This window comes from Coturnix japonica, chromosome 1, assembly GCF_001577835.2.
Source record: "Coturnix japonica isolate 7356 chromosome 1, Coturnix japonica 2.1, whole genome shotgun sequence".
Lineage (NCBI taxonomy): Eukaryota > Metazoa > Chordata > Aves > Galliformes > Phasianidae > Coturnix > Coturnix japonica.
The window spans coordinates 151,217,668-151,240,455 of NC_029516.1; the positions used below are offsets into that span (position 1 = coordinate 151,217,668).

The 22,788-nt window shown below is 42.3% G+C and overlaps 1 protein-coding gene and 1 long non-coding RNA gene across 7 annotated transcripts in view; one reads left to right on the top strand and one right to left on the bottom strand.

Annotated features, from left to right (window-relative positions):
• Positions 1-1,610: 1,610 nt before the first annotated feature.
• LOC107308157 lies at positions 1,611-15,790 on the bottom strand. Of its 4 annotated transcripts, none has more exons than XR_001552665.2 (6): positions 15,562-15,790; positions 13,834-13,911; positions 7,889-7,985; positions 6,437-6,668; positions 3,549-3,635; positions 1,611-3,161 (listed from the first exon to the last, which is right to left on the bottom strand). It is a non-coding gene; the product is annotated as an uncharacterized LOC107308157 (long non-coding RNA). The 4 variants fall into 4 exon arrangements; XR_001552667.2 differs by having other exon boundaries at positions 13,721-13,911; XR_004305943.1 differs by having other exon boundaries at positions 9,828-13,911.
• A 44-nt stretch (positions 15,791-15,834) lies between these two features.
• The window catches only part of FNDC3A (fibronectin type III domain containing 3A), a 99,206-nt gene continuing 92,252 nt past the window's right edge, over positions 15,835-22,788 (top strand). Inside the window, exon 1 of one of the 3 annotated variants that reach the window (XM_015851815.1) lies at positions 15,835-15,969. The gene's annotated coding sequence lies outside the window, so the exon portion shown is untranslated. Of the gene's footprint in view, positions 15,970-16,035; positions 16,157-18,450; positions 18,572-22,788 lie in introns of those variants that run through there. The other 2 variants (XM_015851816.2, XM_015851817.2) reach the window with 2 other exon arrangements.

Below are 22,788 nucleotides of genomic sequence, written 5' to 3' on the forward strand. Positions count from 1 at the left end.
AGTGTAACGGTTCAGGGGAGTGTAGCGGTTATCTATTGCATGCCTCTTTGTACCAGTTATCTTATTCTTTCTGTGCCTACGCTGGCAAGATCTATGAGAAAGTTCCCTTATGGCAAATGCAAACATACATGTCACTGAATAACTTTGTTAAAAATGGTTTTCATCCAGAAGGAACAAGGCATCGGTTTGTACATGATGACCCACTTAGATTTAACAGCTACCCAATGGTTCTAGATTAAAATCCCAGGGATAATAGTTCACAGAATCATATAATTGTAGAGTCACGAAGATTGGAAAAGACCTCTAAGATCACCTCGTCCAACCACCAGCCCATCCCCACCATGACCACCAACTGTGTCCCTCAGTGCCAAATCTATGCAGTTTTTTAACAACTCTAGAGACAGTAACTCCATCACCTCCCTGAGCAGCCTCATTTCTACACAATGAAGGTGCGAGCATAGAAGATTCTGGTACAAGATCACCAAACTGACTCTGAAAACAACAGGTATGGAGCCAGAAACAGGGCAGATTCACCAGCAACAGTTTCCAGTAAGAAAGGCAAGACCCCTGTAGGGACAACCACACAACTTTGGATGCTCTGCTCCTGGGACTCCAGCTTGTGTGTTCCCTCAGCATCACCCTGGTCCATACGCACATACCCAGCTAGGCAGATCTATGTCAGGGATTATGAACACTATGCGCAGCCCAGACATGCCTTCAGGTTTATCTAAACCACTTGGCAAGCTTTCTTCCTTTGAGATGAGAATTCTTGTAAATCTTTATGTGTGATCTCTGACCTTTTCGAAAATATCATGATATGTCCAAGTAATAGCTAACAGTAATCGATTACAGAGACCAACATTTAATTATATTGTGAGAGATTCAGGGGGAAATTAACAGTAAGAGCAGTGTATTCATTGAAGTATCTTCAAAGACTGTTTTCTCTAGCAACCACAATGATCTTTGCTGGGTAGAACAGACAGATTTCTTTTTTCTCTTGCAGGAAAACACAGCTTTCAATTAAGTGAGTATCACTGTCATACAAATTTCGACATGAAAAAGACAAATTGCTTTCCATGTTCATTTCTTCACTGAATTTTCTCTACGTGAGTTGAGTAAACTGGATCTGTGGATCTGAACATCTTTTCTCTGTGTCACACAAAGTATTGAGAGCATTTCATCAGGAAGACTGGAATGAGATAGGATGGGATGGAATGCATGAGATAGGATGGGATAGGACAGAATGGCATGAGACAAGACAGGACAAGATGGGATAAGATGAGATAAGATGGTGTGAGATGCGATGGGCTGAGATAGGATAGGATGGAATGGGACGGGATGAGATGGATGGGGTAGGGTGGGTTGGAATGGGATGGAACAGAACGGAACGGAATGGAATGGAATGGAATGGAATGGAATGGAATGGAATGGAATGGAATGGAATGGAATGGAATGGAATGGAATGGAATGGGATGAGACAGGGCTGGGTGGCATAGGATGGGATGGAATAGAACAGGATGGAGTAGGATGGGATGGGATAGAACAGGATGGAGTGGGATGGGATGGGATGGGATGGGATGGGATGGGATGGGATGGGATGGGATGGGATGGGATGGGATGGAATAGGACAGGATGGGATGAGACAGGTTGGGATGAGACAGGTTGGGATGGGTTGGGATGGAACAAGACAGGATGGGGCAGGAAGAAAAAGGAATGAAAAGGATAGGATGGAACGGAACAGGATCGAACGAGACAAGATGGTATGAGATAAGACAAGAAGGGATGGGACAGGATAGGATGGGACAAGATGAATGTGTGTCTTGCTGCAGTTTGCCCACTGGGCTGAAATACCAATTCCAGTGAATTCAGTATCTGATGATTTGGTGGCACTGAGATGTCAGCTCTGATTTCCCACTCTAAGCTTGATGATTCCTTATCAACACATCTGTCAGTATTTACTGGCCAGCAGGTCTCACAGGCAAATTCAAAAAAACAAATCCATTATTGTAGCACCATTCCTGTCTTGGCAATTTTCAGGACTTAGGTGCCTAAATTACACAACCAGCCTTCCAAGGATATTTCAGCAGTTAGTGGAAAGGAGAAAGACATTCATGAGTACAATTCAGAGTAAGAAACCAGTACTGGGGCCTGTTCTCCATCATTAGTTGTATAGGAAGACAATGTTATTGTCCAAATGTCCATACTTCACAGAATCACAGAATCACATAATGGTTGAGGTAGGTAGTGTTTGATCTCTGGACCTGCTCCAACCCCTGTGCCAGCAAGGACAGGAGTGTGCCAGCGCTCCATCACTGCACAGCAAAGAAGTGCTCCTGGAGTTCAGAGGGAATTTCCTGTGTTCCAGTTTGTGTCCACGGTCTCTGGTCCTGGCACCGGGCACCACTGACCGAGCCTGGCTCTGGCCTCTTGGAACCATCCCCATCAGGGATTTATGGACGTTGATGAGATCCCCCTGAGCCTCTTCCTGTCCAGCTGAGCAGCCACAGCTCTCAGCCTCTCCTCACAGGAGAAGTACTCCAGTCTCCTCATCACCTCGGCAGTCCTCTGTTGGGCTCTTCCTAGTATATCCATACCTCTCTTGTACAAGAGGCCTCAGAATTGGGCCCAGCACCCCAGGTTTAGCCTCAGCAGTACTGAGTAGAGGGGAAGGATCATCTCCTTCAACCTGCTGGCAGTGCTTTGCCTGATGCAGCCCAGGATATCTTCTTAGTAGCCAGGACACGTTACTGGCTCGTGTTCAACTTGGTGTCCATCACTGTCCACTCACATTCTGTAACTCTCTTCTCTCCGCTTCCAGTTCCTTATCTGGAAAAGAAGCCTCTGCAACACCTCTACAGTCCATCTGCTCTGACCACTGGGAATGAAAAATAATTTTCAAGAGGTAAGACTGTTTTGTAGATAAAGCCAAAACTGCTATCACTGTCAATGCTCCAGTTCACATTTTGAGCAGCTTTCCTTCAGACTAGCAAAGCACAATGTCTGAAAAATCCCCAGATCTTTCTCTTTGCAGTAATACAGGACAGTCATTGGGGAGTCTTGACCATGTTCTATACGATCCATGTGGTGCAGATGAGCTTAGCTTGCACTTCTGCATTGTTCATAACTTGTCTTTATCTCCCATTTATGCCCAGCCGGGACTGCTTTAATTAAATTTAAATAGAACAAGGAAAAGACAAATTAGAAAAATCAGCATTTATAGTAAAATTGTGCATGCATTACCTAGTGGACAATTGTATTTAATTAACACATTTCTAAATCTTAGGAACACCATCTCACCCATTAATTACTATATTTTAGCCAAATAATTCTGTCAAGTGTATTTGTCATTAAGAGAGACAGGTCTGTAAAATCAGTATGTGGGGAGATTATTAATGGAAGCATAGCTTGAAAAGGTGCAGAAAAACCATCAAATCTTGATTTTTTGTTTTCTGCTGGGAGATATTTTCCTCTATAAAAGCTGTGAAAGAGAAAGAAAAATATCACTGTCCTTTTTTACAAATTCCAGGGAAGCAACATCACTATTTTACCTATGATTGTTTCTGTCAGTGAAAAAATTGCTGGAAGGACCATGTAACTCCATTTGCAGCAGAGCAACCAGAGACTTGATGTTTTGTCTATGGAACAGAAAATAGTTCTCTGTTTATAAGATATCATTCTATGAAGGTGAAATGTTATTTTACTGATACGTTTTTAAAAGACAACAGAAGAAAACAAGAATGGTTTATGTATAAGGATGAATAAAGTATGGTGGATTTGATTCCTGTTGGGAGTATAAGGAAAAAAGGGAAGGGGAGAGGGATTGGAAGGGAAGGGGAAGGGAGAGGAAAGGAGAACGGAAGGGAGGGGAGGGGTGGGTAGGGGAGGGGAGATTTCACTGAGTCCAAATCCTGGTTCCACACAGGACCATCCAGCATTCAAGTCCTATTCCTGAGACTGTTATCCAAACACTCCTTGAACTCTGGCAGCTTGAGGCCATGTCCACTGCCCAGGGGAGCCCATTCCATGCCCATCATCCTCTGGTGAAGAGCCTTTTCCTGATATTCAGCTTGAACCTCGGGTTCATTTTGTTATTCAGAGGCACTTCCCACTGTCTGCCAGGTTGGGAGCTGCATTTGTTTTTAGGGATTTTTTTAGGCAGAGTATCTAGAAGAAGCACAACTTTTTCAGGAACAGTGGGAGGATAAGTATATGTTTAAAATAGGAACAAATGAGGAAATGAGTCTCGTATGACAAGTAAACTGTGAACTCACTCATTCAAGAATGCTAAAAAAAAATGTCACTTCCCTTCCTATCAATGAAAAGTCTCAAAAGTACTTTGGAAGTCCAAATTCAGATATAACAAAGACAAAATCATGGAGTTAGCTCATTGACTCAAACAAATTTATCAGAACTTATTGAACTCTTTTGCATTACAGGAATTAATCTAAGCACTTCAAAAAAGAAAAGAAAGGATAATTTCTATAAGATTTATGTATACTTTCACAGGCTTCTAACACGAGATATAATAAGTATTGTCTTTTATAGTTTTTAAAGGGCAAGCAAAGTACAGAAAAAAAACTAACAAAGTGTAGAGAAATGTAAAAATATTGTGTACAGCTGCATTGCATCATCCCAGAATATTGTCTGAGGGTGACAGACTGGAGCCATAAATAATATGTTTCAAAATCTTCTGTGGCAAATGACTTCATTAAGTTTGCAGCCAAGTGAAGAAAATATTACAGCTGAGAGATGACACAGAGGAGATGGAAATTGTGGTCAAATAGATTGTAAGCCGATAGCCAAATTAAAACACTTCTCCTCTGAAATAGATAGGTAGATAGATAGATAGATAGATAGATAGATAGATAGATAGATAGATAGATAGATAGATAGATAACAAGAAAACCTTAATATATGAAACCAAAACTTCATGAGTGCTTGCCTACTCCAAAGAAGAGGAAGAAGAACACCAGATGCAGGCAGGCTCTATGGTCACTCTGCATGAGCCTACACAGGATCTAATCTTGTATCTGTTGCCCTTCTGACTGTAATTCATCCCAATGCAAACCATCTGACTGCTCTTCTAGAAGTCAGCAACTAGAACGAATTCCCTTGAAATACAGTGAGGAAGCAGACATTTCTTGGGTGTTGGGATGGAAGCAGGCAACACTCTGTGACAGATGTCATATTAGCATGTAAGCAAAGCACCCAAAAATATTTAAACTTAGATTTATAGATCTCACATAGGCCTATGGAGGTGGCAGTTAGGTAAAGGCTGGAAAGACCTGCTCCAGGGGGCTAAAGATTAGCAGCATCTCTAGTAACAAATTACAGCTGAAGTACTGAGATATTAAGAAGTGAAAACTGCCTCACAACTAATGACCTGGACCAACACCTTTTGGAAAAGTGATACTCTGTACTGAAGTCTGATAGTTGGACTAGGTGATCTTACTGGCCTTCTTAGAAGTAACAAGAATAATCAGGTAGGATCCAAAGGAATGGCACAGACCTTCACCAGGGGAAGGTCAGGTGGATGCTAGGGAGAGGTTCTTCACATGGAGGACAGCAGGCCCCAAGTTGCTGGAGTTCGAGGGGCATTTGGACAGTGCTCTCAGACATAGGACTTGAATGCTGGGTGGTCCTGTGTGGAGCCAGGAGTTGGACTCAATTATCTTTGTGAGTTCCTTCCAATGTGGGATATTATATGATTCTAGGAATCTGTGAACACAACTACACTCATGCTTACACATATGAAAGTGCAACATAGTCAGACACTAAGAAAATGATCTACACAATATTTACAAGGATTTTTAGACAAAGTTAAGTATTTAAAGCAATTTCATTGGTAGTACCAGGAAAAAGCTAGCTCACATATTTCATAAAAGACACATAGACAATGGGCTGATGCCATCCAGCACACAGGGAAAGGACCACAGGGCTCTGCTTCATTGCTGCCAGAAGAAGGGTCATACACTGTGGGAAGTCTGAGCAGGGTGATGCTGTGAAAGTCTCCTGTGCTAAAGACTAGGAGGTCTGCACAATGTCATTTGCAACCATAAGGCCTCTTGGCATAGTCATGTAAATAAGAACCAGATCCTCTGATTTCAAAATTGGTATTTTTCAAACATAACAAAGACCCTCTGTGGGAACAACTAAATCCATGATAGCTGTGCTGTGGTAGACACAAGCTATTTTGAGCTACTGACTGCATAAAACCATAGGAATATCTCTATATTTTTAAATAGATGTTACTTTCCAAGTAGCATCATGGTTCAGGAGAGTTTGTTTTAATATTCCCTGTGAAAAATAAATTCACACTCAGAGTGAGATTTAAGTATGGAGTGATAAATAAGTAAGACTTGTGCTATTTGTGAGATGAGAGCTACAACTCTGTAATAAATCTACCTAATAAACCAAAAGATAACATCCCACTTACTTTTACCACGTGGATATACAGCTTTATTGATTTACCAAGGCCTCTTTCCATGTCACAGACCTCAGCTTTCATGATTCAAGCTTTGTTACATGGTTCAAAATATGCGTGTATCACTGTGAACAACATGATGGCAGCTGGAGATCACTTAGATCAAGGAGATGTTCCTCTCTGAACAGGAATCTTCACAGTATTCCAGGAAGGGTGCAAAACATGATCTTCATATTTCTTCACCCTTTTAAGCAGATCAGAAATTACTGTCTGTGAAAGTCTAAATGTACTTAATATTCCACCCCTTAAAAAACTAGCTGAATCAACTTTGACTTGATTGAGGAGTAAAATGACAGCAGATTTTCTCATATTTTGGAGAATTAATTGTGTTTTTCTGCTTTCTGCACTGATGACCGTTTGATGCTCTGTTAATGGGTTATCGGGGGCATTCATCTGCTGCTGTCCCTTCTGACAACACCGCATCCACTTTCCATCCTCCCAAGTCAGAACGGACAGGAAGGTGAGTCAGTGAGCGCCATTAACCAGCAGCTGGCTCACTCACAGTAATTACCACAGCAAAAATGTAAGAGCATTTTATAGCCCTGAAATGCTCTACAAATTCACTGGTACTTAATTGGGGACCGTTGCTTCCATTTGGCTTTTGTTACCACAGGTAAACAGAACTTAGCCTGCTGTATTTCAGGTGAAAGAAAACTGTCTCCTCCAAACGCAAAGCTCAAATTAAACGATATTGTAGATATGTATCCTGAAAAGCATGGAAATCATTTTCTCTTATTGCTGACATTCCTTTATGAGAAAATAAATAAATAAATAAATAAATAAATAGAAGGAAAATAGAATTAGGGTAGCACAGACCATAGCACATGAAAAGGGGTGTTAAATTTAGAGCAAAGTAGACCAGCAGTTCTCAAACAGCGGTTGATCCAGTCAAACAGTGCCACTGACGATATTTGGACTGAGCTAAAAATCCTGTGATGGACAATCCTTAACAGTGACTTCCAGGGGAAGCGTCTTTCTGACCTGAAATAGGAAGTGGCTGCCTTTCATCCTGGAACATGAAGTTTTATAACCTCCTGTGTGTTAATGTCTATTTGTGGTAGCAGCAGGTTTTCTTCTATTATTTGACTCCTAAAACTTTTGCCTGAGTAACGAGTTCTGAAAGTCAGTGCATTTTTTAGAGAGACACTTAATCAGTTTTAGGTGTACTGCCATATTTGCCTCTCTGGGAACTCCCCTGAGCTCATGGCTTCAGAGAAACTAGGAAAAATTTTGCATATACCCACTGTTTCATTCCCTGTCTGTTTCTTCATAACACTTAACAACCTGACCTTTTTGTCTCTGCCTCATACAGTGTACTTTTGTTGGTTTCTCTAAATCTTTTTTCTGCTGTATTCTTATTTCAGACAGGATCAGAGTTCAATTGAGTGATTCTATTTATATCACCTTCCAACAGGGTTCTCTAAAATGCTGCTGGACATGGTCTTTCCATCATCTGACATAAGGCTCTTTGGCTGAATGTCTGTAGGCCTCAAAAGTATGCCTGGAAAAGTGAAAAAGGTGTAAGTAAGACCTTATTATAGGTTCTTTGTTTAACAGCCCACAAGTCTTGTCTTGCAGGTATTTGGGGGCTACTCTTGTGGTATGTGTAAACCTGTCCCAAGGGAAGCACTGATTAATTCTGCAACCACGTGGTATCAGAGCATTGTCCACATTAGCCTTTAGCACTCCAGATGTAGCTCCCTATCTTTTCAGCACACACCATGCATCAAAATCCCCTGCAGCTTTAAACACCTGATAACAAAATAAAGGTAAACTCTTCAGCTATTGCACATTAAAATTCACTAGCAGAAATAGGGAAATTCTAAAGGAAACATCTTTAATGAGGCTAAAGGCTCTGAGTGCAAGACCAAAAATCCCAAGCAAACTGTGATTTGCAGAAGGCTGTGAGGCTAGACAAGTCTGATTACTGCTCGTAAAAATCCTTGAAGAAATAAGATGTCATCACAAAAAATACAAACACGCACTGAACAATTAGAACAGAACTTCGGATAGGCAAAATAATCTTATCCTGTGTGCTGAGACAGATCTGTCTAGACTGCTGCGCTTATCTTGCAGCCAAACTGTTGTCCCTGTGGCAGCCAGCTGCACCTTTCAGCAAACTCTCCTTCCAGACACATGAAAACATCCAGGGGAGGAGCTCTGGAAAAGCCCCTGTTCTGTTAGGCAAAAGCTGTTGGAACTGTGTCACCAGATAAAGACCATTTCTTTCGAGCACCTTGGGCTTGAGTGATTAATGAACATGCCCTTGTGCCAGCAGCAAAAAGAAATTAAAGAAAATAATCTGAAGTTGAAAAGTGAAACAAGTAAAAGCCCCAGAGGAGCTGAGTCCCTACAGATATACAGAAAGCAATAAGAAGAGATTTATATATTGCATCCTTCTGTAGCTCCAGTCAGCAAGAGCTAGCAGAAAGAAAGATGTTGTGAGACCTTTCTCTATGCTGCTAGTGGATCCAGGTGGACTTGGCCTCTCCCCGTTTTCATTTAAAGTCTGAAAAGTAAAAAATCACCAAACAGGAGAAAAAAGAGAAAAGCAAAAACATGAGAAGAGCTGCACTGCACAGAAAGTAAAACACAGGAACAGTGTCTAAGTCAAAGGTACAGAAAAAGATAGCAGAGTGGAAGACACTGTGAGTGATCTAAGACCAAAGAGCCAGTTCTGCAATATCCTGGAGGAAAACAAGAGCAAGGCTCAGCTGTGTCTATGATGAGAGGCCACACTGTGACCTGAATCTGAAATGGAAAAAAGTGTATCTCATATCATCTACCAGGAAACTCAAAATGATCAATTCACTAGGCATAGCAAATTTTGCATGAAACAAATTGCTCGCTCCAGAATGATGTTTGTGCAGTAATGCTTCAATATTGAAAATGCTAAACACTGCATGAAGAGGTCGGAAGCAAACTATGTCTTTTTCATTATGTCTGATGTTGACACTCCAGCCAAAGTGTTACCCGTATGAAGAATACAGACTCACACTGAGACAGGCCTTAAAACTTAAATCATGAGTATGAGGTGAAAACCAGAGGTGGAGAGGGTTGTGCAACAGGAATTGTAATGAAGAAGTTCCTTATTTTCTCAAGTTGGCAACATGTCCATATTTTGAAGAATGCTCAGAACATTGAAGCGCTTTCCAATGACAGAAAAACACTTTATAAAGAAAGCATGTGAAAGGTAATTATTATTTCTCATGTGTTCGATGCCTGTTTCCCAAAAGTTTTATATCATAGCTTCACCAGAAGAGACTCCTGCTACACCTTAGACTTCCCCTTTTCAAAAGACAGCACCATCTACATTTATATGCAAGTATTTTTTGTATCTTACATGGTGAGATGGTGGTGGATCTCACCACAACACTGAGCTGAGGACACTGAGCCAGGCTGACTGTACTGATTTCATCTCCAGACCCTTCTCATTTGAAAGAAACTTTGGAGTAGTGTTCATCTACCCTGGAACAAACATCAAAACATCATGCAGAAGAAATATTATTCTTTCTTTTCATGTTGCAAGCAAAATTTCAAGCTATGTGATCCCCCTTTCCAAAGACAGCTCCTTCCAAAAGAAAATATACATGACTTATCATTTGGAAGGCTGGTCGATGTACAAGATACCAGCGTGAGCTGTCATCACTGAGCGTATTCATTGCTTGGATTCAAAGAGCTCAAGTTGAAAAATCTCAAATAGAAGTTCAGACTATTTATTTTTCTTTCTTTTTGTTCCTTATCTTGTTATTACTTTATAGGGAGCATTTGTCAGTTGTATATTTGTTTGCAAGAACATGAGAAAATAAACAGAAACTACTCGCTTCTACAGTCAATAGACTCTCCCAGGCTGAAAAGAGGTATCCACAGTAGCATTCAGAAGGGTTTACTATTGTCTCTAGTTGAAGTGCCTGGAAAGATTACAGGTTACTTTAAAGAAAAGAAGAATTAAATAGTTTCCAGTGTTAAAATAGAATCAGCTTGAACTACAGAGATGCTTCAAAGAGAACAAAAGGGTTTGACTTCATTGACCCATTTTTCTTGGAGAGAATCCAAGACTTTAACAGGTACTTGTGTTTTCTACTCATGTCTCATTTATATTAATGATCATCACCACCTATATCAACATACAGAGCAGGACAAAACACCAGCTCAGACTATTGGTTTCAAGTGGATAGTTTTCCTTACAGACTAACAAAAAATGATTTCATGTGTTGTCTATCGTTTCTTAAAACTACTGTGCACAGACAAAACATAAGAGCAGATGTAGATGAACACAGACATAGTGGGCCAGATCAAAGCTTGGAGTTCTGTCTCTAGCAACACCCCACTGCAATGCAGTGGGCAACTGCACAGTGGTACCGCTCCCCAGTATCTTCCCAGCCCCTGGCAATTTGAGGCTTTGAGACTCCCAAAATCAGAGGTGGTGTCTTTGTTTTTAATAGTCCCTTATAGCATAGACATGCATCCTGCCATGTTTCAGACTTCCTGTAACAAACACAATTGCATAAACCAAGTGACCAGCTAAGCAGTTTAGCTTGCCCAAGAGCCATGTGTACATTAGCCAGTACCACTCTTACTAAATATGCAGAGACCACACAAAAGTAGAATATGTATTCTCCAGGGGCTAAAACAAATTCACTTACAACACAGATGATTAAAAAGGAGGAAACTACAATTCCAACAACAATAAGGCCAGCTTCTACTGCTTGTAGCACTGAGCTGCCTTCGCTATTTCCTGCCACAGGAACCAATTGCCAGTTGCTTGACACTGTTAACATTTCTGAGACACCTCATCAACCACGACTCGAGCTTTTTCCTGCACATAACTTCACAAAACAAGAGTGTTCTTTGTGCTCATCCTGGTTTGTCAATTTTCAATGGTTCCATTATTCTGAAGCTAGTGACGTATACTTGATTTCTACCATCACAGAGTTTGTAGGTCCAAGTGGCATTTGTCTGAACACACAGATGATGCTTTTGCACCATCTGGTTACCTCATTTGGAAGAAAAAGACTTGAAAAACATGTATGTATGAGAGGAACCAGCTTCCTCCAAGCCACCATGAAGCAGTTAAATTTTTTCAGAAAACCACAGAGAATGTTGGCGACATGCTATATATTCAGTCCTATTGGAAAAAGAGGGGAAAAAAAAGAAAAAGAAAACAGGAAAATCTGAATGAAGAGACTAATTAATGTTCCATGAGCACACTGAACTCAGGCTGTTATCTTGCCAGACAAGGACTTGCACTGCGAGGCCTTTCAATGAACAAGTTTAAAATGCACCCTTATGTGAAGAAGTCGACAAAAACTTTCTTCAGCTTCTTTGTCTGCAAGCACAACATGAGCCTGGTACTTCAAAAGGCTGGAAAAAAGGAGTCACAGCAAAACCCCCAAACCCTGCAACACAGAACAAGATAATGGAAATCTTGTGTGTCTCAAAACTCCTCAACTTAGAGGCAGAGCTGCTTAAATTGGAAAGGTAACCTCCTTGCCACTGAACTAGGTCAAAGAGTCCTAAACGCAGTCAATCCATCCTAAATATTGCCAGGTACCAAAAGAAAGCCAATCTTTCAGACAATTCATGCTGAACTCTTGGTGGTCCATCTGACGAAATGGAAACTGTTTATCATGACAGCAAATCTGTGAGAAAAAAAAAATAAGCTCAGGTATGAAATTCTGTACATTCAAGAAAGAAAAAAATCCCTAAATAAATATGGACTAGTGTGTCGGACACTTTCAATTTAGCATATGAATTGTTCCTGCTTCCAACCAATAGATCTTACGATGCCTAACTTTTAATCATGACCTGAAAAGAAAGGCAACAAAAGTATTCCAAGAAGCACAAATTCAAAATATGCTTCTTGTGAATGTTTCCATTATGACCAGGTCTGCTTTATTATTCAACTTTGTCTACTAGCAGCCAACTGTTAGTTTGCTAAGGGATCACTAAAGACAGTTCATAATTACCCCAGTGTACAAAGCCAAAAAAAATATCAGCGGTTTTTAAAAGTTATGAAGCCAATAAATACCACTTTGTTGGTGTTGACAATCACTGCTTTAGGTACGGATTCAAAGCTTTCTGTTATATAAAATGATACTTTCAATTCATGACGGAAAAAAATCATAGTTCAACTAGTGGTTGATTTCAATACGTTCATCCAGAAACAACTAAGATTTACAAGATACAAAAGAACCAGCTTCAGGAATCCCAAGGTGAATGTCATTGTTTGGAACATTTCATCGCTCTTACATGGGACTTTTGACTTAAGTTTAAAAAGTAGTATTACAACAAGTAGTTCTGTGCCATATATGTATTTCTCTATTTTAATAAAGTGAGATAAATGAACTCAGGATCTAAACTGTGCAGTCGCTCTTTCTGTGCATGCAATCCCTGTCTTTATTTTGCTTTTCCAGTTGGCAAATACACCTTTAAGTAATTAAACGCTACACAATTAGACCACTCTTTCAGTAGGGCTCCAGCTAATGTTTTCGAAGTCTTAATCTTGGCACAATGTTTGAAAAAATTTTACACTAATTAATTCTTTCTCATAGAGTTTGGTTTGTTTTTGCACCTGAACATCTTAAGGAAATGATCGGCCATGCTTGCTCTTGTTGAGCAATGCACTATTTTCCAAGTAATCCTGTTAAAACCGGTGGCATCTCTTCCAGAAAAGGAGATGAATCAGGAAGGGAAATAGCATATTCCACCCACCTTCTGAATAAAACAAACAGCAGATCACCCCAAATCCTTGATACTATGTTAAAGCTGCTCCCGTAATGCCAGATCTGAATGGCTGAATTTTGTTGTCTATGACTGGATTAATGTTTTTATCCATCTAATCCTCCCATTCATTTTGGTACCATAATTCTAAATATTCAGCTGGTTTAATCCTATCAGAGAATGATTGTCTTCACCATTTTTGTCATGAAAAGCAGGTAAAGAAGGCAGAGATTCCTGGATTTGTGTCTTTTTAAGGTGCCTATCCATATTTTGATAAAAATAAAGAACAAGTTAAGGAGACCCTGCTGATCATATCAATTAAATCTCAGGCTCCTTCTTTTTTCCCCCATAAACATGTATTTTACCATTGAAGTGAATCACGCCTAGCATTATACAGTCCTCATCAAACTTTAATTTTGTTACATTATTGCGACATTAAAGAGGGATTTTTACAGTTCTACTCATTTCAGACAAATCAGAAGGCAGTAAATAACTCCTGCTGGCCAGCAGTACCTTTGAAAGAGACCTGGACAGATATGATGACTGTCGTGCAGCTCAGGTGAAGATACAGGATAGCTGAAAGGACATAGAAAAAGCAGTAACTCAAGTAACTCAACTCAACTCACAACTGCTGTATGTTGAAGTGGTGAATCCTGCAACAGTCATACTCTTTTAACTTCGGAATTTGAGACTTTCTGCTTTCCCTGCAAGGATGGAAAAAAAGGAAATTTGATTAAAGTGACCCAGATTTTGAAATTAGCATGAGTTGCCCAGTCCTTATCCCAAGCACTGCATTGCTGCTTGTTTCTTATGAGTTAATGCAACTTAATACAAACATGAAATATTCACATCCATTCTTCAGAATTCCCTATAGCTGGTATCTTAATTTGACTGCAGAAAAGACGGCTACTCAAAGCAGGCACTACCAGACAAATAATTATACAACCTAAGGGATAAACTGCAAATCTTCTGATGGATTTGTCTTCTCTTGTCTCATATACTGGGTTTAGCTACCATCTCAAGTTCATAAAATGATTTTCATGAGTACTTGGATGTCTATCTGACACAAGACAGTAAAGAAATTACGCCTCCATGGCTTCTTCTGGGAAGTTCTACAGTGGATGAAAGCAGGAGCATTTGGTCAATCATCTGCAAGTAGCTGAAATCTGCACATGCAATTTAGACTGGTAAATAATCTCAATTTAATTTTCTTTTGTTTTAGAAAATCCATTTATTCACATCAGTCCATGAAAAGAGATAAAGAGATCACTATATATGGCTTTCCCTAGTCCTTATATTACTCAGAATGATTTTCGGGTGACTTTAGATGTTCTTCCAGCAGAAAATGGAATTCTATACACAGGCATTTAAGTATCTGTGACCTAAAAAAGAAGGAAGCAGACTGTGTCATGCAATGCAAACCTGCACACCATGTGGTCCAGTACTCAGCTAGGGAATCATAGAATCATAGAATCACCAAGGTTGGAAAAGACCTAAGAGATCATCCAGTCTAACCGTTCACCTATTACTAATAGCTCCCACTAAACCATGTCCCTCAACACAACATCCAGTCTTTCCTTGAACAAATTAATTTCCTTTGGACTGGAGAACAGTCCAAACCACTCTCAGCTTTTCCCTCTCACCACCATCTGTACCAACACACACAAAACGTTGCACCGATCCCTTAATTTCACCTGCAAGGGATGCAAGGGAGGGTTTTGACACCAGGAAAACAAATGATCTCCCAACAAATACAATTGGCAGAGCTCTCATATGCTGCGCAGCTGGACAGCACACAAGTGATCTCCCAGTAGATCCAATTGGCAAAGCTCTCCAGTGCTGTGCAAGTGGACAGCAGAGCCCACAAGCACTGCGCAGTGGCATTTGTTCAGCCCTGACTCATAGACAGACAACAGCCACCGGATGAATCACCAGCAGCGCGGTCCGTAACACCTAACGAGGTGGCTCATCCAAATATCGATCAGGCCCCAGTCTCTCCAGCTTTGGAGATCTGACAAACCACATCGTAGGATGCTGCTTCCAATGGTGAGTTCTGGAAGAGGGGCCTTCAGTGAGCATCCAGGATGGCAGAGTTCAATTGGTGCACCCTTGGGCTATCTTCTGTGTGCCATTAAGCTGTAAAAGTGCTCTGAGCACAGCTGATATGCAAGAGAAATAGCAACTGATTAACTCAATAGCTGAGAACTTGAAGGCAAATGAACAGAAGCGCTTTATGGAGCAGCTCATTCTGCTCAGCTCGCTGCTGCAGAAGGTCATTAAGCCCAATGCTGTAGGAAAATCATTTCGATCCACAACGGCTGAAAAAGGACAGACGTTAAGCAAAAGAGAATCACCAATTAGCATTCGGGACATCAGCTGGGCACTGCAGGTGTTGCAGGAACACACTTCCTCCTTACAAAAGCAGCTGGAGAAGATGCTTTATTTCCCTTTTTCTCTCACCAGCAGCACGCTGGACACGGTGTGTATGGGCACAAACACCTCAATGAGGAGGGGTCAGACCCACGACCCCCACCCAAGGCCGGGAGAGGTGAGTGAAGAACCTGCCCCACAGGCCCCGCCCCCCGGCCGGGAGCAGCTGTCCGCGCAGGCGCAGTGCGCATTGGATCTAACTGCCCCCTCGCGGCCCCTCCCAGCCCTCCACAAAGATGGCTGCCGCGCTCCGCCGGGCGAAGCGGAGGGGAGCGCTGGGGCTGCGGGGAGGAGGCGGCGGAGACAGCGCTAGCGGCGGGGGCCAGTGACAGGTGAGGGAAGGGGGAGGGGAACGGAGGGGTGAGGCAGGTAGCTGAGGGGCGGGCAGGGGGTGGGGAACGGCCGGCGAAGCGCCGCCCCTGCCCGAGCTGCGCCATCGGGAACTCCCCCCGCTCCCCGCCCTGCAGCCGCTGCCCGCCGCCGGCGGAGCTCGGACCGTTAGCCCGGGGGACCATGGCGGTGAGTCGGGGCGGGGAGAGCGGCCGGACCGTGTGTCCGTAGGGAGGGAGTGGGGAAACTTTCCGGCGGGGTATGTGTGTGTGTGTGTTGGGGGGGTCCCGCTGCTGGGAGGGGGCGGCTGGGAGGGGCCCGAGCGGCGCTGACAGGCGGTGGGAGAAGGGAGGGAGGCTCCGGCACCGCGCCGTGCCCCGCAATGGGGTCGGGGTGCTGCTCCGTGTGAGGGCTGTGCCGCCTCCTCCCCGCTACCTCAGCGAGTGCTGCCCGAGTGTTCGTGTCTGTCCCTTCTTCCCCGAGTATCGCAACGGGTTGAACCCAAACTGAAAGTTTTGGCGGCTTGCGGGCAGCTGGAAAGTGAAACCAGCGAGAAGCAAAAACGAAACTTTCCAGCTGATTTTTATTGCGAGAAGTAAATAAGCAGAAGGTCGGTGGCACGTAGAGCGGGTGGGAACGAGGGGTCCACCTCCCGACGGGTTGGTAGTTTAATCTATCCGAGGCGATATACGGAGTGTCAGAGTGTCAGGCTGCTTCCAGAACAGCTGGTGCCGTGAAGTCATTCCTGGGAAACGCTCTTTGTACCGTTTACGTCTGTGTTTGATTGGATGTGTAAGTGCCTTAAATCAGCCTTGAAGGCTTCGGATCTCACAGCAGCTTGTCATTGAACGTCTGGTAGCGTTGGTTTTAGCAGGAGTAGAAGCGAGCCTGTCTGAGCTTCCAGCTTGTTTTGTTGTTATGACAATAGGTAACTTTGTGTTTTGTGCAGCCCAGCTATACGGAAACGTTGCTGTAGCCATCATGGATGTGTGTATATTCCATGACAAGTAACAGCGTAAATCACAGCAACTCAGCAGCCCTTCACAATCAGCAAGTGCAATCGGTGGCATTTTAGCCATAGTTTTAAACAATTGTGAAGTCCAATCAGTTGGGGAGTGTCGAAGTAATGAGCTTTGATGTGGGGAGTAGGCTGTGTGCATGTGGAAGCTGGAGGTACCTGCGGAGCTCAGTATTGCAGGTTGGGTAGGGGTTGTGGTAACTGGTTTTCCTACTGAACACACAGGGCAGTGGGAGGGTGCAGATCAAGCCTGGGAAGATGATGTTGTGGTCTCGATTTGCTCTGTGTGTGAAGAGTGCACGCAAGTTGTAGAATCATTTAAGTTGGAGGAAGAAACCCCGCTCAAGTTTAGTCCAGCCATCAACCCATCCCCACCATACCCACTAACCACATCCCTCAGTACCACATCTACACGTTTATTAAGCACCTACTGGGATGGTGACTCCACCACCTCCTTGGGAAGTTATTTTGACTCTAGGTCTGAATGTGGGACTTATTTTGGCAGACTGCACCCGAATGGTTTTCTTGCTGCCTTTTTCCGGGGGAAGTGTGGGAATTTACATTGTGAATCACTTACACAAGGACTGTCAGGCTTTGGCTACTGAAACCTGGGTTGAAAGAGACAGTTCTGACCTCAGGAAGCCTGGTACTCAGCAGTGTGTTCACTTGGTTAGGGTGGGAGCAGTCTGCTTTGGGCAGTCACAGGCTAATTACTCCAGGAGATAACAGTAAATGGAATCAGATGAGTGTCTCAGGGCTTTCAGAGCAGGTGGAGACCTTCTGAGGCTTTCTTCTGTTGTATGACACACTCTGTGTAAGAGTTACTTGAAGTTCTGGTCTTTACACACAATGCTGAAGTTATCTAATTTCATCTTAGTGGCATCTTGACCTTTTTCAAACTATGAGTTTCCACTGCTTTGTGAACGTAAAGGCTTTTGATTTTCATTGGTAATAATGTAATGGAACTGCAGTAACTTGAATTATGAATCAGACCAATAACTCATCTGCTTTGGGCTGTGAGTTCTGCGGATCTTGGGATGCTTTTGTTTGTTATTCTTTGCCTTGTGGCCATTTAATTTAGCTTGAATTTGGATCTACGTCAGTGTTATGATGATGATTGTTCTGGCTCGAGATACCTAATGGAGATCCTTCCTAATTGTTATTGCAACTTTAACTACTTGACTGAACGTGCTACTGCAACGTTCTGTCATAGCACTTAACTGGGAAGCCAAAGCCTTGAAGCCTGACTGCAGGGAAGGTACAATTTTTCAGCATGGTCAATACTTTTCCCTAAATGGTTCTAACTTCTCAGTGCTTTTATGCATCTCACTATTTTAACTTGCTGGCAGGTAATTTCTGAAGTAGTGCGTGCCAGGTATTAGAGAAGACAGCTTTGATGAAGCTGCAGGCCTGCTTCCTAGACAGTATTGTTGTCTGCAGCCATCCCTGTGCTTTGTCCCTGCCTTGTGGAACCTGAGGAATTCCAGTCTGCCCTCCAGCATCCAGCAGCTCTGCACCTTTTGTTTGACCTCCAGCTTCCAATTGTGAAGGGATTTCTAGTTCAATCTCTGCTCAAGCGTCTACAGGTAACATGTCATGTTTCATTGGTGCATCTCTATGATCTGAAATATGAGTTGGATTCTCTTGGTTCTATCTGTCAATAACACCTCTCTATTTTATCGTCCATTTCTTTAAGACTATTGGCTGAGGAAAATTTTCAGGCAGTTTGTAGTGAGGTTCTGCTTAGCTGCACTTTATGGTGTCGAGGTGAATTGTGAGAGCCATTGCTTTTCCTGTAAGACCAGATGTAGTAAAAACAGATTTGACTTGGATTGTCAGTTTTTTCAGCTTAACTAAAAGATACCGCTGGTAGATGAAGAAAGTGATAATAGTTTGGAATGAGTACATAACAGCTATTTTTGTACAGTAAACACAAATAATGTTTACTTTGCTCATGGGGCCAATGTTTCCCGAGCTGCAGAGATGAGCACTTTTTCCTTCTGTTTTGCCGAATACATTCAACTTTGAGCTTCCTTAATGCTGGTGTTCGCTTGATGCCAGCATGGAAACACTCTTAACCTTTATCGTAAACATGTTTATCGATACACGTTGTGCTTTTGCTTATGGGCAGCAGTGTTTTGGATCCCCATCCAGGGGGTCTGTGTTTTGTAGGGCTGATGGGGTAGAAGAATGCTTAGAAAGTGTCTGTAACACTTCATAGCGCTGCATGTTTCTGGCAGGCTGTCGTCTTTAATTGTTCCAGTCAATCTGCATTTAGTTTCAGGTTGGACAAATGTTTTTGAAGTCTGCCTCCCACCCCTAAGATCTGGTCCTGTTCCAGCTGTGCTTCCATCATGTATTTGTGAGCCTGGAACCAGTGAAAATGTTTCTGATGAGCTGTCATATACTTTTTTGACAACATGGAAATAGAATTTAACATGCCATTCTGTCAATAACAAACTGTAATTCATAGCTAGTGCCTTAATATTGAGTGAAGGTTGTGCTGTTATCCTTTGCTGGTGTATTGGTGTATTCCTTTCAATACCTGAAGGGAACTTACACCCAGGAGGGGAGTAAACTCTTCGAAAGGGCTGACAATAGCAGGACATGGGGAAATGGTTTTAAGTTAAAAGCGGGAAGATTTAGGTTGGATGTTAGGGGGAAATTCTTCACTAGGAGAGTGGTTAGGCCCTGGAACAGGCTGCCCAGGGAGGTTGTGGATGCCCCGTCCTTGGAGGTGTTCAAGACCATGTTGGACGGGGCCCTGGGCAACCTGATCTAGTAAATGTGTATGTTTGGTGGCCCTGCCAGGCAGGGGGTTGGAAGTACATGATCCTTGAGGTCCCTTCCAACCCAGGTCATTCTGTGATTCTGCGTGATTCTGTGGTGTAAAATGTATTTCTGTTTGCTGCAGAACTTCAGGGATGGAATATATCCTCGTGCTTTCCAAACACTTTACTAAAACTTTAATGCCACGTTCATTGCCAATGTCTTCACAGTGCCTCTCAAACAGAGCCAAATAGACATACTGGGCCCGATGGTTGTGCTGTTCCAAAGCCAACTTTGGCAGGCAAACTCAACTGTGGTTAACATTGTTACTCTTGGTACCTTGTGTGCCAAACGCAATCCCAACAGGAGTTTGGCATAATGGTAGGAGTGCAGAGTATACTCTGACCTTCCTTGCAACATTGTTCTAAAGTACATAGGACAAAGTAAGAGTTGCAAACCTTCATTTAAGAGCAATGGGAAAATGTTCCACTTGACTACCTGCTTAATTTATACGTAAAGAACTATCGAAATATCTACAAGTTTTCAATGCGAGCTTAACCAGTAAACTTAATTCTTACAATCTGTCACTGAAAGAGAAGATCAGCGCTTTCTAAGGTGTGGTAAATCTCTTCTGCTTTCTAGAAACACTGAAGTAAGTCCTCCTTCCTTAGCAGTACATGACTTTCTGTAATATAATGTAAAGAAAAGTGCTTTGCAGCTATGACAGGTCACAAAACTGAACTGATGCACTCTGTGATTTATGAGGAGGAAAAGAACCTCAGAACAACCAGCAAACAGGAAAACAACCCTACTGATGGATGTATGGGAAAGTGACAAGGTCCTAAAGGATTTGTACTGTGACAGCTGTGAATAGCAGCGGGATTCAGGTAACTGAAGGGAGTGAATAGAGTACGTGGCACAAGAGTGCCAACTTCACTGTCTGTATGGCAGCTCTTTCTGAATGTGCTTTGATTGTTATACGTGAGTTGCGTTTAGAAGTGTGAAGCTCGGTTCTTAGTGCCTTTTGATCTTGAATAACTTGAGGTGGAAATGAGCTTCACAAATATTTACATCTAGTATAAAGTGAAAACAAAACCTAACCAGTATAGTTTACATATGTAAATACTTCCTTGTAAGTGGTATTGAGTTTCCCCAGTGTGCAGATACAATGTCTGTGGTAAACAAAGAGTTAGTGTAAGATCCTACAAGCGTGGGGTATGGCCAGGCTGCTCTTTTTCCCATAGCTAATACCATATCTTATCCTTTGATCACAAAATAAATGCTGCCTCTCCAACTTGACAGTTTTCAGGCTGCAAGGTTTCGTTCTTTGGTGTTTGTTCTTTTGAGTGGGGGAGCTTTATCTACTCTGAATTGGCAGGAGGAAACTGAGATGTTAGCAACAAAACCATCATGGGGATTAACTTTACTTTGGGGTGAGGAAGCAATTGTAGGGCTGCAAATTGATTACTAATGATGAGCAGAAGTTTGCCTGTAGCTGCAAAGTAATCTGTAAGGTAAAAATGAGATGTCTTTATAGAAGCATAAGAAGTTCCAAGCAATAACAGGTGACATGCAGTGTCCTGGCAATGAGAGAGAACTGTGGCTGTAACTATTTGCTAATACTTCTATGTATCTATTAGTGAGCTGTTAGTGGACTTCTACAGTAAGAGCAAATGCAAGCTGCAAGAAAGTACTAGGAAAGGAAGACTGAAAAAGGCTGTGGAATACTGACTGTTGACAATTAGTCCTAGGTGTGCTGCTCTGCCTTTGCTGATCTTCCCCTTCTGTAGCTGCAGAGACTCCTCTGTTTATGGAGAACTCGGGCATCAATTGCACGTTTAACTCAATGAGTTGCCTTCACCTTAAGATGCAGTTGAACTGCATGTGTTACTCCTAGGGACGTGAAGCACCTGCCAGATTGGCTGCCTGTGGGCTTTTTTTTACTATTGCATTCACAAGTGCTATGCACTGATGCTAAAAAGAAATAGTTGATCTGTGTCCACTTATTCCTGTGCTTGGCAGGCATCTGTACGTCTGCACAGTGAAATGGCTCAGGGAGCTGATCTAGCTTAACGCTGGCCAAGTTTTGAAGAATATCTTAAAGCTCTGTTCTCCAGTTTAACTCACTGTGTTGTTGGCCAGTTGCTCATGGCAGTGCAGGTGGGAGCTGCTAGTACCAGTTAGCAGTTAAAAGTCTTCCTAACAGGTAGATCTGAAAGGTGTGCTATTAAGACTCAGGTATGGTTTTTTGGGTGTATTCTTTCTTTTGGAAAGTAGTTTCTATATGTTTGTCTTGCCATGTTCTGTGCTATTACCCCATTCATTATAGGAGCACAGACCTGAATTTGAAGATCTGCAGCCTCATTGATCCTATGTTAACCTGTGCTTTGGAAGCATCGTTTTTTGTCTTTTAGAACATGCAGGAAGAGGCTGCTTGGTAAGAATTCTTTAAAAGCTGCTTGTTGTTCTTGAATCGTGCACTCTTGGTAGCTCCAAGACCAGCACCTGTCTGCAATAAATGTGTCTCACTGACCACTTACAGCACATTTTAATAAAAGAAATACATTGTTGTTATTTAGTTTGCCTTAAAGGAATTATACAAAAACTTTGTTCTTACTACATACAGCAGCCAGAAAGAGGGAGCTGATAACAAATGAGAGGAGCTTCATTCCTGGCATTGCACAGGCTTGTTTTCTCTGCAAATGTTCTGAAACAGAAATGTAGGCAAGAGAAACGGTTAACTGGGAAAGGCCGAGATGTTTTTCAACCCTTGTGATCTTCAGAAAATAAACTGAAGGAAATCCAGTCCTGGCAGAATCGTAGGAGAACCTAATTTAGCCCTCATAAAAGTAAAACTAGGAGAGTCTAAAGGAGTTCTTGAGAATAAGAGGAGGGTAAAACTAACAAACCAGCCATGTAGTTTAGATCAATGTGGCGTAAAGTTGAACTGTGTTGTATGTCTTTTATTAATTTGTGTAACAAGGATGCTACGCAGTTCAGCCTCACTTATTTTTAAGGCTCCTTCCCAAGAGTG